Source organism: Zingiber officinale, chromosome 2A (assembly GCF_018446385.1).
Source record: "Zingiber officinale cultivar Zhangliang chromosome 2A, Zo_v1.1, whole genome shotgun sequence".
Taxonomy (NCBI): domain Eukaryota; kingdom Viridiplantae; phylum Streptophyta; class Magnoliopsida; order Zingiberales; family Zingiberaceae; genus Zingiber; species Zingiber officinale.
The window spans coordinates 162,109,876-162,125,450 of NC_055988.1; the positions used below are offsets into that span (position 1 = coordinate 162,109,876).

At 38.8% G+C, this 15,575-nt stretch overlaps 1 long non-coding RNA gene across 1 annotated transcript; it reads left to right on the plus strand.

The window, feature by feature from the left end:
- The first annotated feature begins 7,346 nt into the window (after nucleotides 1-7,346).
- LOC122042961 lies at nucleotides 7,347-10,979 on the plus strand. The gene is made up of 3 exons (XR_006129412.1): nucleotides 7,347-9,862; nucleotides 10,118-10,168; nucleotides 10,585-10,979. It is a non-coding gene; the product is annotated as an uncharacterized LOC122042961 (long non-coding RNA).
- The last annotated feature ends 4,596 nt before the right edge of the window (nucleotides 10,980-15,575 follow it).

The window sequence follows — 15,575 nt, forward strand, 5'->3', positions numbered from 1 at the left end:
TTACCTTTCTTTTGTTAAAGGGTAGTATTGTCCCGGATTTAAATTCACAACATAATAAGGGTATTATTGTCCAAAAAAAAAAGAATTTATGATGACATCAACATTTTAGTGTGTATTTCCAGCGTCAAAGGGTTATAATGTTACAATGTTACCGGTCAAGGGGCTTTTTTGTTACTTTTGAAACCACGAGGGTCGTTTCGTACTTTAGTCAAACCTCAGGGGGTAAAATGTAATTCACCCTATTTTTTATGTGGTCGGCCACCTAAGCTTGGGCTCCAAGCTAGGGCCGACCACCACTTGATCCATCCAATGTTTATCTTAGCCAACCCTTGCTTGGGCTCCAAGCTTGGCTTGGCCGGCCACCTAAGGATGGGTAAGAAGGTGGGTATAGGTGGTTATAAGACTTTATAAATAAAAGGCTACGACAGAGACCGAGAGGAGAAATTGGTTTTGGTCTCCCGATGAACTAAAACTTCCCGTGTTCGCCCTGAACACCCAACTCGAGTTCATCAATAATATCTCATTCCACTAATGAGCTATTATTGCACTACCGCATCAATCCCATATTACTATATGGGCTCCTTCTTATCATGAGTGTGTTAGTCTCCCTGTGTTTAAGATATAGAATGCCCACTAATTAAATGAGTTACTGACAACTCACTTAATTAATATCTAGCTCCAAGAGTAGTACCACTCATCTTCATTGTCATGCCAGACTAAGTCCACTTGTAGGGTTTACATGACAATCCTTATGAGCTCCTCAAGGGGACATCATCAACCTAGATTACTAGGATACAGTTTCAATCTATAATCAACAACACACCATATAAATAATATCATTTCTCAACTTATCGGGCCTATTGATTTAACGAGCTAAATCACACCCTTTGATAAATTAAAGAAATAAGTATTAAGTATATGTGCTTGTTATTATATCATGATTAAGAGTACACACTTCTATAATAACAGAGGTATTGTTCTTTTATATAGTCAGTATAAAAAGAAACTACCTCAAATGGTCATGCTTAATACACTCAGAGTGTACTAGTGTAATTTTATAGTTAAGATAAACTAATATCAAATTACACTACGACTATTCCAATGGTTTGTTACTTTCCATCTTAGTTGTGAGCTACTTTTTATAACTTATAAGGAACTGATAACATGATCTTCTGTGTGTGACACCACACATCATGTTATCTATAATATAAATTAATTGAACAATTACACTTAGCATAAATGTAGACATTTGACCAATGTGATTCTTATTTCTAAATACATGTTTATACAAAAAGTTAAGCTTTTAGTATACATTCCAACAATCTCCCACTTATACTAAAAGACTATGCTGCCATATATCCTGCCATACATCTGATTCTCACCCCCTCAATATTCCCATCAAAAGCTCTTGCCTTAAGGGCCTTAGTGAAAGGATCTTTCAGGTTATCATCTGATGCAATATAGGCGACAACAACTTTTTCCTCATTATACGATGTCTCGTATTGGGTGGTACTTGCGCTCTATGTGTTTACTTGCCTTATGGGCTCGTGGTTCCTTCGAGTTTGCTACTGCACCACTTATTATCACAATACACTGTAATAATTTTTTGGGCAAACTAGGAATCACATCTAAGTCCATCATGAAGTTGTTGGAACCCCAAGGTTGTTTTGGTGTGATCAACAAGTTAAGTTAGGTCTTGTGTTGTTCTAACCTTGTGTCTAAGTATGCAGGAGCTTAGGAACGCAGGTAGTCGAGCAGAAGACGCAGCTAGCGAGAAGGACGGCAGTTCGAGGGACGAGGTGCTATGGAAGAGTACATCGGCGGATGAGAAGGAAGCGTGCGGTGGTTCCGAGAGACGAAAGCCGGATTGGAAGATTGCTCGGGGAGCAAGAGACGCAGCTAGCGAGAAGGACGGCACGCGGTGCATCCGAGGGACGAAGACTGCGGATGAGTACGTCGGCGGACGAGAAGGAAACACGCGGCGATTCCGAGGGACAAGAAGCCGGAGGGAAGCCCGCTCGAGAAGACCGGAAGTTGGGTTCGGGTGAGCCCTTTTTCCGGATGGCAGAGATCACCCAAGCGAGCGGATCCGGAGAAGAAGAATCGGACCGAGGCGGGATTGAACCAGAGAAGAGGTCCTGGACGAAAAAGTCAACACTTGTTGACTTTGGGTTCCGGGGCGCCCGGAGCAGTCCGGGGCGCTCGAAGCAGTCCGGGGCGCCCGAGCCCTCTGAGGCGCCCGGACCTTGATTTTGACCAGGATCGCGATTTACGTGATCTGAACATTGAGGGATAAAGTTTTATCCCTCCAGGGCGTCCGGAACACTTCCAGGCGCCCCGACCAAGGCTATAAATATAGCCTTGGTTCAGAAGCTTTTCATCAATTCAGAACTCAAGCATTTCTTTCAAACACTTGTACGCTCTCTGTAGTTAGCTTCTGTTTCCTGAGCTTCAACGTTGTAAGAGACTTCTCCGCCTGAAGGAGATTAATAGTGCGATCATCTTTCTTGGATTAACAACCACCCCGGTTGCAACCAAGTCAAATCCGGTGCCTCTTCCTTTTCTTGCTTTTTCTTGTTTAAGTTAATTTTATGCAAGTGTTAGTTTAAGAGTTCGAGAAGGGTTGTTTTGTTTTACAGGGCTATTCAACCCCCCTTCTAGCCGGCCCAACGGTCCTACAGAAGTTTTTGAGTCATACAACTTCTATGGCTGCCTCAGAGGTTGCCACATACTCAGCTTCCATGGTGGAGTCTGAAAAGCATCTAAGCTTAACACTCCTCCATTGTTATGGCTTTACCTCCTAAAGTAAACGCAAAACCCCGAGGTCGACTTATTATTGTCCCTATCTAATTGGAAGTCAAAATCTGTGTATCCCATAGGGAGCAAATCATCTGCCCTATAAACTAGCATATAATCTCTAGTCCCTTTAAGGTACTTTAATATATACTTTACGGCAGTCCAATGTCCCTACCCTGGATTATTTGATATCTTCTAACCATGCCTATGACAAAACAGATATCCGGTCTCGTGCACAACATAGCATACATTAGGCTTCCTACAATTGAAGCATAAGGAATTGCCTTCATCTCTTCTATCTCTTTTGATGTCTTCGGAGACATCTCTTTAGATAAATATACTCCATGCCCAAAAGGTACAAAAACCTTTCATGGAGTCTTGCATGCTAAAACGAGCTAGGATAGTATCGATATACGAAGCTCGGGATAAGCACAACATTCTTTTCTTGTGATCCCTTATTACTTTGATCTCGAGAATATGTGCGCATTCACCCAAATTCTTCATATCGAATTACTTGGACAACCATACCCTTACTTCCGACAACACTTTGATATTGTTTCCAACTATCAAAAATGTCATCTACGTATAGTACAAGAAATACCACCATGTTTCTATCACACAAGACTCATTCGGATACTGAATAAATCCATATGACTGGATTACTTCATTAAACCGGATGTTCCAAGATCTTGAAGCTTGCTTCAGTCCATAAATCGACCGATTGAGCTTACACTCTAGATGCTCTTTGCCCTTTGATATGAACCCCTTGTTGGTGCAATCGACCCAAGTTTGATCGGTGCGATCATGGTTTTGATGTGTGTGTCAAAGAGTTTAAGTTAGACTTTAATATGTGTTTGATATGTGTGTTTGAGTCTTGCAGGACTTGGTGAAACACACATGAGGAGCTTGGTGCAACTAAGCTTGGGAAGCTCATCCTAGTGCTCGGATCCTTGAGTCGGTGAAGGATGGTGTGGAAGGCATTCAAGGGACCGTCGGACGAGGAGCAACGGAGTGGAGCTGAGGGAAGTGGACTTCAAGGCAACGTGAAGGATGGCACGGAGAGGATCCGCGGGCTCGGGTGCATCTGAGGGACGAAGGCCGAGGAAGAGGACTTCAAGAGCGACTCCGGAGAGGATAAGGGTGTATGTGCAGTCTTAGCAGTGTATGTGCAGTCTTAGCAGTCAACTGCGCAGTCGATTGGCAGCGAACATAAGCATTCTGTTCGCTCAGTCGGCAGCGACCAGTCGACTGCTAAAACATGCAGTTGACTGGTAAATGACCGTTGGCAGACTGTTGGTGCTGCAAAGTAGCCGTTGGCTACCTCCAACAGTAGCACCGGTCGACTGCATGTTTTAGCAGTCGACTGGTGCCGAGATGAGTTGATATGATGATCAACTCTCTCCTCTTATTTATAGGAAGCTTTGGGGCTTGAGGAGGTGACTGATTATTGTTGAATCACGCCTTGTCGTTGCCCAAAGCTTCCAAGCCTACTTTCTTCCTCCTAAACCTAAGTTCGTCTTGTAAGAGGAAGAGAACCTTGTGAGAGGTTGTACTCCACCGAGAAGGAGTAAGCTCTAGCCGGAGATTGCCGAGGATTGATCCACCGAAGGATCAAGGGTTCGTCCACCTCAAGGACACGCCGTGGAGTAGGAGCAAGCAATCTCTGAACCACGTAAAGGAATCGTGTTAGCGTTTGTGCTCTTACTTGTTTATTCTCATTGCTTTAGTTTTCGTATTCCGCTTGTATAACTAACCTTGTAGAGAAGAATCGAAGTTGGGGGTGGCCTAGCTATCTAACCCCCCTTTAAGCCGGCCACCGATCCCTTACAAGTGGTATCAGAGCGAGGACGTCTTTTAACGGACTAATCGCCGAGAAGAGCACTTCATCAAAATGGCCGGCTCAAACATTCATTCACCCAAATTCGAAGGGGACTTCTCTTGGTGGAAGAAGAAAATGGAGGTATTTTTCAATACCGATTTTGACATTATGCTAATCATGAGAAGTGGTTTTGAAGAGCCCAAGGATGAACGCAATGAGACAATCGACATAACAAGATAGACTAAAAGGCAAAAAGAAGAGCATCTAGCAAATTCCAAGGCAATGCATCACCTACTACATGTTCTTCCACAACAAGAAGTAACAAGAATTGGAAACTATACAAGTGCCAAAGACTTGTGGGAAAAGCTAGTGGAGCTTCACGAAGGGACATCAGAAGCAAAATTGGAAAAAAAGAGACCTCCTTCGAACTCAACTCAACAATATCAAGCTTGATAAAGGAGAAAAGGTATCAATTTTACATTCTAGAATTAAAGAAATTGTTGGATCGAGAAGCGCTAGAGGGGGGGGGGGGGGAGGGTGAATAGCGCTCGCGGCTATTTCGTTCGATTCGTAAAACTATCAGAGTTAAAATACGCAGCGGAATAAAGAAACACAAACACAGAGACACAAGGCATTTTACTTCGTTCGGAGCCTTGATCGACTCCTACTCGAAGGCCCCCCATCCTTGATCGCTTTCCGTGGGAAACAACTATAAGCTCGATAAGAATTACAAACTAATTACAATAAAGTATAATAACAACTTTATACCGACAACTAAGGAAGAAGAAATAGAGCTCTGGGTCGTCGGGAGGTTGTTGCAGCACTTCTGGATCGTGTCGTTAGCAGCTATATGCAAAGGAATCGCTTGGAGTGAATTGTTTCAAGCTGCTGTTTGAAGTGCTCTTTTATAGTGTGCTGGAGGCGCCTCCAAGGCTGTCCGAGGCACCTCCAGGCACCGAGTCTGCTGCGATGATAAGTGCAGAACAAGTCACGCTTTATCTTGCTTGAGGCGCCTCCAGGCTGCTCCAAGGCGCCTCTAGCATTTGGTCCAAGGCACCTCCAGCCACGTCTGAGGCGCCTCCAGGCCTTCTGCGTAGACATGTGCTGGCTTGCACTTGAGGCGCCTCCAAGCCCCATGGAGGCGCCTCGGACAATTGTTCATCCGAGGCTAAACTCTGAATTTTGGCCCTGCAAAACATGTTAGTCCACAACTACAAAACACGTCCTGCAAAACCAAGTTAGCACAGAGATAATATTAGATATGATAACAGAATATTATGACAGTCTTCGGATTGTCCGGGTCTGACTTCGGATTTCCGACCAGAAACCTTAGGTCGACCCGACGCCTACTGTTCCCTCTGTGGGGAACACGTCCTCACCTACTCCACTCAGGAGATTTACCTGATGCCAGTGCGATCCTCCAGATCGACTGGACTTTTGCTTGTTGCTCGATGCTTCCGGACTTTCTGCTGGACTTCCGCTTCTCGGCTGGTCCAGTCTTTCACCTGGTTCACGACACCATGACTTTCCACCTAGGGTTACCTCCCCCTAGGACTTTTGCCTGAAGCACTCGACCCACCAAGACTTTCCGCATAGGGTTACCACCCCCTATGACCTAGGATTACCACCCCCTAGGGTTTTCACCTGCCTAACTACAGTTAGGACTTTCCTGAAACACTTAGTCAAGCACGTTAGATCACAACACACCTTAACTTTGAATCCTTTGCCATTATCAAAACTCAGGTTCGATCGTCGGATGCTTCCCGCACCAACAATCTCCCCCTTTTTGATTATGACAACCCAAATTCAAAGTTAAGTAAAACAAATGCATAAGTATATTAAAAGATTTTAAGTGAGCAAGCTTAAGTATATAAATTCAAAAAGCATAACTTAACCTAACACTTAAACTTTGTGAAACTCCCCCTTAATACAGGGCTTCCTTTTACTTTTGAATTAGATAGATTTTACATTTGAATTAGATTTTACATTTGAATTTCCTACTCTCCCCCTTTGCCATTTATCAAAAAATAAGTCAATTTTCAATTTTTCTTTTTGACCTAAACTTTTGAAAACAATGACTTAAAATTTTACAAAACTATAATTTTCAATACTTTTGGGGAAGTAATGAATCTGAAGGGTAACTTAGGAAAAATATCTTAGCAAGAATTTTATAAAGTTACTTAGCTAAGCCTTTTGCAAACATTGAATTTTGAAAATGTAGCTTAAGTTAAAAAGACACTTAGCTTAATTTGAATAAAACAATACTTATTGTTGAAAATATAGGAGTAAGAACTTTTTAATTTTTAGGACGAAGAGGGAGAAACTAAATATTTAATTTAGTTTATTTAATTAAATTGGTTGGTTCTTAAGTCCAAACATGAGTCAAAATTTGTTTTGATCAGGTATCAGAGCCCTAAAGTACAAGCATGCTTAATCACTACAAGAAAATTGGGCTTTTACAACACTTAAAAGACAACACTTTTTTTAAAAAGTATTGCCCTTTTTTTTTAACAACGCTTTTAATGAAAAGCATTGTTTATTTCTTTATTTTCTTACTAATTGACAATATTTTTTTAAAAACTATTGTCTTTTAGTGATTTTTATGGGTCAACGACAACACTTTTTGAAAAGCGTTGTCTATTATCATTATTTTAGTGCTGTCTATTGTTAAGTTCTCGTCTAAATTAAATCTAGAATGATACAAACCGTTTGATCAAGTAAGGAGTTAAAAAAACCCCTAGGTTTCACTCACTAGCACCCACCTATCATCCGAAAACCTCCCGAACCCCTCTCACAACTTCGATCATCTCTCGCCTTCTCCATCACTGCCGGCGCCCCTCATTCTCTTCCTCTACCCGATTGGGAGAGGACAGGCTCCCTCTTCCGCCTCCATCTCATCTATAGCCGACGCTAACGCACACAATAGGAGCTTCATCCCAGAATCCGCAGGCCATCTCATCTCCTCTACCATCTTCCTCGCCGTTGACGTCAAGGTCTTCTCACAGAGCTTCCAGATCTGAAAGCCATCTCACGGTGCCTTCATCTTTAGCCCACAGCTTCTTCCAATTGGGAGAGGCGCCACCACCGAACTCTACATCACCCTCTCCTGATTAGTAGAGGTCTCTTCGCCACCACTAGTTTCCTTCCACCTCTCCATTTCGGATTTGAAGAGTAAAGCTTCATCACTAGCCAGCAACCCCTCTCCTCTTCGGATTTGAAGAGGAGAGTTCATCCATCCTTCAACAACCCCTTTATCTTCAGATTCGAAGAGAAGGTTTCATTCTCCATTGACGAGCAGCCATCCACTTTGTCCACAGCCTTCGCTGGTAGATTGGCCATCAGAGAAGCTCCATCCAGCAGCCCCCTCTCCACTTCGGATTCGAAGAGGAGAGTTCTATTCCGATCCATGCCTATGACATTGGGTTATTTCTATATATGTTGAATTGTGTTATTCTTGTTGATTGTTGAATTGTAACGTAGCTATTCTCTCATGTTTAGAATTGCATGTAATTTTGCTTAATTGAATTCTCGCTCGTTATGTGTTTGATGAAATGCCTCTTTCATTAGTTAGTTTCTAAACTTGCATCTTCTTTGGTTTGAATTATTGTGATGATTAGTTAGTTGAATGTTTTAGGTTAGATTAGATTAGATTAGTTGAATTTTGACAAATTTATTCATGTGGAAGTTTATTTCTAATATTTCCTAAATTTTTGAATACTCAAAAATAGATTGAAGAGGAATGAAAATGCTCAAAAATAGATGTGGGGAATGTGCTCGACGAGGTCACATTTTGACACTCAAGTCAAAAAAATGAACATTAGGGACTTAGTGCATACCTAAACTTCATTGGCCGTGGTGCCTTTCATTGGCTAGATTGTCCAATTTTCAACTGCTGAAAGTGTTGGACTTCATCGGACAGTCTTAACAAGTATCTGTTTCATGTTGGTTGGAGCACAACTAAAAATGATGGTTCTGCTGTGCCATCTAGGTTATCAATGGTTTGTTTTTTTCATTGCTTATGTGTGATTTTGGTCAAGAGTTCTGATATTTGTGCTCGAGAGAGGATTTTGAACATTATTTTTGACCAAAATACTCTAGTCATCAAGCTGTACACAGTGAGTTCTTCTTATATCCACATAGATTTACATGGTCCAAATATATCTATTGACGTGCAAACATAGTCTATTTCTTGAAGCTTGATCTCTTCATATATATATGCCTCTTGCATGGAATAATGTTTTTAGATATTCATATGTAAATTTTCTTGTCATTGCATATCATAGCAACCAATGCTGATGCACAAGAAGTCAAAAACAATTTCATTTTATCAAATTGGACTTGTAAAAGAAATAGGGATCTATAGCTGCATCAATTTTCGACCTTTTAGTTAGCTTGCTAGATTTGAAGTCCTCAATTGTTTTTTCCCAGAATCTACCAATAATTTGAGGAGCAGATCTAGTGGAACAAATCAAACTGCCCTCTTTGTTTAGCAATTGTTTCCTCGATCTTACTTAGCAGATCTAGTGGAATGAATTATGCTGCCCTCTTGGTTTAACAATTGTTTCCTTGATCTGACTATTCTTGGATCGGTTGGACCGACTAGAGGGGATGAATAGCCCTGTAAAGTAGAATAATGAATCTTGTCGAGAACCAGTTGACAATTGCCACTCTTTTGAATACTCATTATACTGATCTCTCATATGTTAGGGAAACTAAGCATTGGCCTCCGAGCTTAATCGATTCCTTGTAGCATTTCATCACACTTTCTTAACAAGCTCCAATATCTTGCTTGGTTGATAAATGGTGATGCATTAAGTCTTTTTCAATGCGGATGTTAATGGGTCATAAACAAATTTTGTGTATCACTTCTAAAGGACATCATATCACAGGTAAATTCTAAAGGATACGTATGATATGCTTGTTTAAGTTGATTACATATGATTTTTCTTCTTCATTGCAAGTAACTTTTATGTGAGATATAAATTTTCAGTAATATATATATTCTGCATTGCTGATAACACACATGCCAAACATACAATTTTTACTTTAAGCCTCTTCTCAAGTGCAATGAGAAAGCCACATATAAACATAGCTAAGTGATGCTCAAAATTGCTTGCATGATGCTCTTTGAGGAGACATTGATAAGCGAAGAGGAGGATTAAGAAGCACTACTTGATCAGAATATGGAGGATTAAGATGCAGAATATAGAAAAATAAAAGTCCATGGCTGCATATATCAAGAGAGAGGTTCGTCATCATTTATCTCCATTCTCTTAGAAAATTACATGGGCCTAATAACTTTTCTTTTTTGTTAAAATTTGTTTGAAAGCGGAGAGTTCTCAAATAAATCTAATAACTTTGAGTGATTGGTAAGAATGTTGGATATGTATCCGTGAGAAAAAAGAGTTCTTTAATGAATCCAAACTAATGTGTTGCTTAAGTATTTTTACCTAAATCTTTTTGATCTTTCACCGATCTATGTTTGTTTTCTTTGATACACAGGTTTGTTCTGCCTTGGTGCAACTTATAGAAGTTCGACCATCATTCCTAGAGGTATGTAAAAAAAAATTATTTGGTTTTTAGGTGGATTTGTTCATATTTCTATTGATTGTCCATATTGGTTGTGTGCTTTTGCCATTCTATCTTAGACGAACATTACAATGGGAAGATGTTGTGGAATTCTAAAATAGTAGCATCAACATTTCTGCTAGCACAACCATGACATGGTAGCACATAGTGAAATGTGGATGTTGATTATATAAGATATTGTACATTAAGCCATGAATTTGTTCTCTTTTTTTGATTTATTAGTTATGTTGTGTTGTTTGTTGATTTAATGCTAAGTAAATTGTTTTGATTCCTACTTCAGAATCTAAGAGTTTATAGAATCTACTAGAGATATTGTTGTTGTTCCATTTTTGTGGGTCATCAAGACTAACTTACACTTTGTCTTGAATCTTCATGTGCAGTGCCTTTTCAGATATTTTAAAGGTAAATGGAGGTATTCAAAAACTCCAGCTAAATAGCTTGGGTATGGATGATTACAGGAGCAACAACTACATACTATGTGGCACTACATCCGAACCTCATGGGTGTGATTGGGAAGTAGTTCGACGAAGAACTATCAAGAAGGCTATGAGATTTAAGTGAGAATATGGTTAAAGTCAATGAGTAAAGAACATTCAAGTCAAGAGGATAAGTAGCATCTATAAATATCCTTTAAGTTCATGTAATAAGATGTAGACGATAGAAGTAGTTTTCAGTGTCTCCTAATTAAAATTTCTTTGTATGCAAGTAATTATGCTTGTTATAAAGTGTATGGATGATAATTTATATATTTATCTTGGTTGTTTATTTAATAATATGTCGTTGATTGAAGTAGATTCATTTTCATTTATCTTTTATTTGTCTTTTGTATTAAAAGATCATAGTTTAAAACCTCTTGGATAATATTTTTTTATGTGTTGTGAAACTGTTGTCTTTGCTAAAGAGGACAACGCTTTTTATGCGTTGTCTTTAAAAAAGACAATGTTTTTTTATGTGTTGTCTTTAAAAAAGACAACGCTTTTTATGCATTGTCTTTGTAAAAAACAACAACGCTTTTAAAGAGTTGCAAAAGTGTTGTCTTTTCTACAAACGACAACGCTTTTAACGCATTGTCTTTGAGCAGACTTTTAACAACAGTGCTTTTAACAACGCTTTTTCAGCCATATAGACAACGCTTTTAAAGCGTTGTCTATTAGCTTTTTTCTTGTAGTGAATCTTAATATTTCCTTCACCAACTGTCTAACCTTTAGCTACTTGCTGTTTGCCTAGAGGGCAGCAGCTTTCACTTGGTTAGTCGAGTTAAATCATTTAGTCCAGATAGATTTGACTAGAGTTAGAAGACTTAACTTGATTACTGTTTAATAAAGTATTTAACGCCTAGACCCATATTGATGCACAGAAATAAGCATACTTGAGTCCAGGCTTGTAACACCCCACCCTCCTCACTACTGGACTATGAGGGCGGAGCACTACTGGACTACTAACTTTACTTAGTTAGAGTTGTTCACAGGTAAAGATCCATACATAAACTCTAAAAAAAAACTCAAAACATACAATTAACTAGCAGCGGAAGACTAAATGACTCATCTAATACATTCTACTCAACTCTTTGTTAATAAATTCTTATGCTAAATCCCAAGGCTTTTATAGTCCAGGTATCACACATCCATCCGCACCTCCTTGTCGCCTTCCTTTACTATAACTTTTCCTTTCCTTTATCTGCAGTAAGAGGAAATGCATCTATAAGCAAAATTGCTTAGTAAGCGCTATCTAACTCACAAAACTCGAGTATGCATGTAAGCTGAAAGAAATCTCGAAACTGAATGCTCATCTAATAGCAAACGAAACATAGCATACTGAAATACTAAACATGTAAACAAATCTAAACAACATGTCAGTATATAAGAACGCTAAACTTGCTGAATTTTAAACTTATGTGAAGCTTATTTCTTTTGTTTGAAAACTTATACTTTAATACTTCAAAATAATAATCAACTTTCTTCTTGGGCCCGACAACTGTACTTGCTATGCGCGCATCCCTAACTAGACCCGAGATAGCTGGTCCCGAATCTAATAGGGTTTACTAGGTTATCTAAACCTAGGGACGACTATGGGAGCCCAGCCCAAGGACAACTGAGAGTCCTGCATACTAGGTTATCTAAACCTAGGGACGACTATGGGAGCCCAACCCAAGGACAACTGTAACGACCACCCTTCTTACTACTACTACACTCTAAGGATGACCGTTACTTAACTACTAACTCTACTTAACCGGTATGATTAAAAAATCACATGGAAACCCTACCGAAAAATTTCGACAGAATCTCCCCTATACCGGTGACCTTAAAATGAGATACAAACATAATATACATCATCCACAGGCGGCTGGAACATTTATCAAACACCCACGCAGTTAAATAAGTATCAAACATACAAATATCTACTTACTAAACAAAACTCATCCTACATACAACTTAGAACAAGAATAAACTCGAATAACACGGAGTGTAAAGTATAGTCTCAAATGTTTACAATAACTAAAATGCGGAAACTAAAAAAATAAGGAAAGAAGACTAAAGGAACTCCTTTCTAGTCCCAAGACTTCCAGTCCTGGCATCACACATCATCTGCGCCACTTTGTCGTCTTCCTTTATCTGCAGTAAGAGGAAATGCAATCTATAAGCAAAATGCTTAGTAAACGCTATCTAACTCACAAAAACTCGATATGCATGTGAATATACTGAAAACTAAAACTGAATTCTCAAAGGGAAAACTACTCATGCTCATCTACTAGTAAATAAACAAACATACTGAAGTGCTAAACATGTAAAGCTACTCATGCTCTTCTAACAGCAAAGAACAGTAAGCTAATCTAAATAACATGCTAACATAAAAGGAAACTAAACTTGCTGATTTTAAAACAAAGTGAAACTTAATTCATTTGTTCTAAACTTATTCTTTTATACTTTTATACTTATGTGAAACTTATTTTGTTTGTTCAAAAACTTATACTTTAATACTTCAAAATAATAATCAACTTTCTTCTTGGGCCCGACAACTGTACTTGCTATGCGCGCATCCCTAACTAGACCCGAGATAGCTGGTCCCGAATCTAGTAGGGTTTACTAGGTTATCTAAACTTAGGGACGACTATGGGAGCCCAGCCCAAGGACAACTGAGAGTCCTACATACTAGGTTATCTAAACCTAGGGACGACTATGGGAGCCCAACCCAAGGACAACTGAGAGTTCAGTACAGTGCCACTGATAAAAGTAAAATACTTGTTATCTTTTAATACTTCTAATATATAATGCCTCGACATTTTAACGAGCACCTTGTGTGCCAAAATCCCTAAAGTCTTGACTTTAGGATCTACTTAAGGCCTTGACCTTTTTCTTTCTTTTCTTTATCATTCTTATACTTGTTAATACCTCTAATAAAGAATGGTTCTTTAAAAACTGAAATGTTTAAATAAATTCTAACTTTGAAATGCATAAACAAAAATCTGCATACTATGCTAATCAAAATTCTGCATACTATTCTAATCAAGATTCTGCATTCTATGCTACACTATTTCTACATACTATGCAAACATAAAATCTGCACTATAAGCCTACATAAAAATTTGCACTATAAGCTTAATTAAAATCTGTACTATAGGCTTAATTAAAAATCTGCACTATAAGCGCTTAATTAAAATATGCAATATAAGCTCTACATAAAAATCTGTATTATAAGATTAATTCAAATCTACACTATAGGCTTAATTAAAAATCTGCACTATAAGCGCTTAATTAAAATCTGCAATATAAGCTCTACATAAAAATCTGCATTATAAACTTAATTAAAATCTGTACTATAGGCTTAATTAAAAATCTGCACTATAAGCGCTTAATTAAAATCTGCAATATAAGCTCTACATAAAAATCTGCATTATAAGCTTAATTAAAATCTGTACTACAGGCTTAATTAAAAATCTGCACTATAAGCGCTTCTTATGCTTCGAATTCAAGAAGAACAAAGGTCCGAAACTACTCCTACTGCAGGTGAGAAGCACTTACCTTGATTCTTGGACTCACAACCGAACAAAAAGGGCTTCTAGGACCTTGGTCGACTGCCAGAGATGATGCCCTAACTCCCTTTCGTTTTCTGCCCGAGCTCCTCCATCGTACGCAAAAGAGAAGGAGAGAATGGTTTAAGTCACGGGAAAACAGAGCATCAACTTATCCCTTTTTATAACTTAATATTTCTATTAACTCCTTAAATAAATTCACTACCTTTTCTAAACAAACAAATCCAACATCAACTTATCTCTTTTATAATCCAATATTCTGCTAACTATCTTAAATAAATTCGCTACCTTTTTTAAACAGACAAATCCAACATCAACTTATCCCTTTTATAATATTCTGTTAACTATCTTAAATAAATTCGCTACCTTTTCTAAACAGACAAATCCAAGATCAACTTATCCCTTTTATAATCCAATATTCTGTTAACTATCTTAAATAAATTCGCTACCTTTTCTATAAAAATCCGTTTGCCCACCTGGTCAGCTGGGTTTTGACCGAGTCAAAGGTCGTGGGTTCAATTCTCGGCTTGGATATTTTTTTGTCGAAACTTCCTTCGTTTAGTAAAAATACCAAATGGCCTCCAAAAATTACATAAAAATATTATAAAAATCTCTAGAATATTTCTAAAATATTTCTAAATATTTTTAAGAACTTTTAAAACTCCTAATGAGGAAAATTGGGTCATTACAAGGTTGTACCCTATGCATCTCACACCGTTCTATGTTTTTTAAACACAATCAAGGTATACCTAGGTGTTTGTGAGATGCTCTGGCTTAAATCTAGGGGAACAGGATTTCTATGTAGAGTCTAAACTAAGTCTAATTTTTTAAAAATTCTAAGAAAAGGGGATTTTAAAATCATTATTTTTCTCATATTTTTAAAACCAATTTAAAAGTGATTTTGAAATTATACTCACAATTTTGAAAAAGTAACACATAAGTACTCAATTAAATATAAGACAGCTAAACATCAGATAACCAACTCCAAGATACAATCCAAAAGATGAGTAAGATAGCCAAATCCAAGAAGTGAGTGACATATCCAGACAGTCTAAAAGATAGAGTCAAGCAGGCGGATCGTCAGCTGGAGGATCGGCTAGAGGCTGCTCAGGTGCCGACTGAGGCTGTCCCTGACGTCGAATCTCGCCTCGGAGAGATGCGAAACCAGCAACCATCTCGGATCGCATAGATCGAAGGAAGCGATGACTATCTAGCACAGCTCGTTGCGTCTGAGTGGACTGGAACTCGAGCCGAGTGAGTCTGTCCTCGACAGAGAGTGGTGCTGAAGATGAAGGCCCGGCTGATGTGGAGGGTCCGACAGAGGTGGAAGGATCTGTGAAA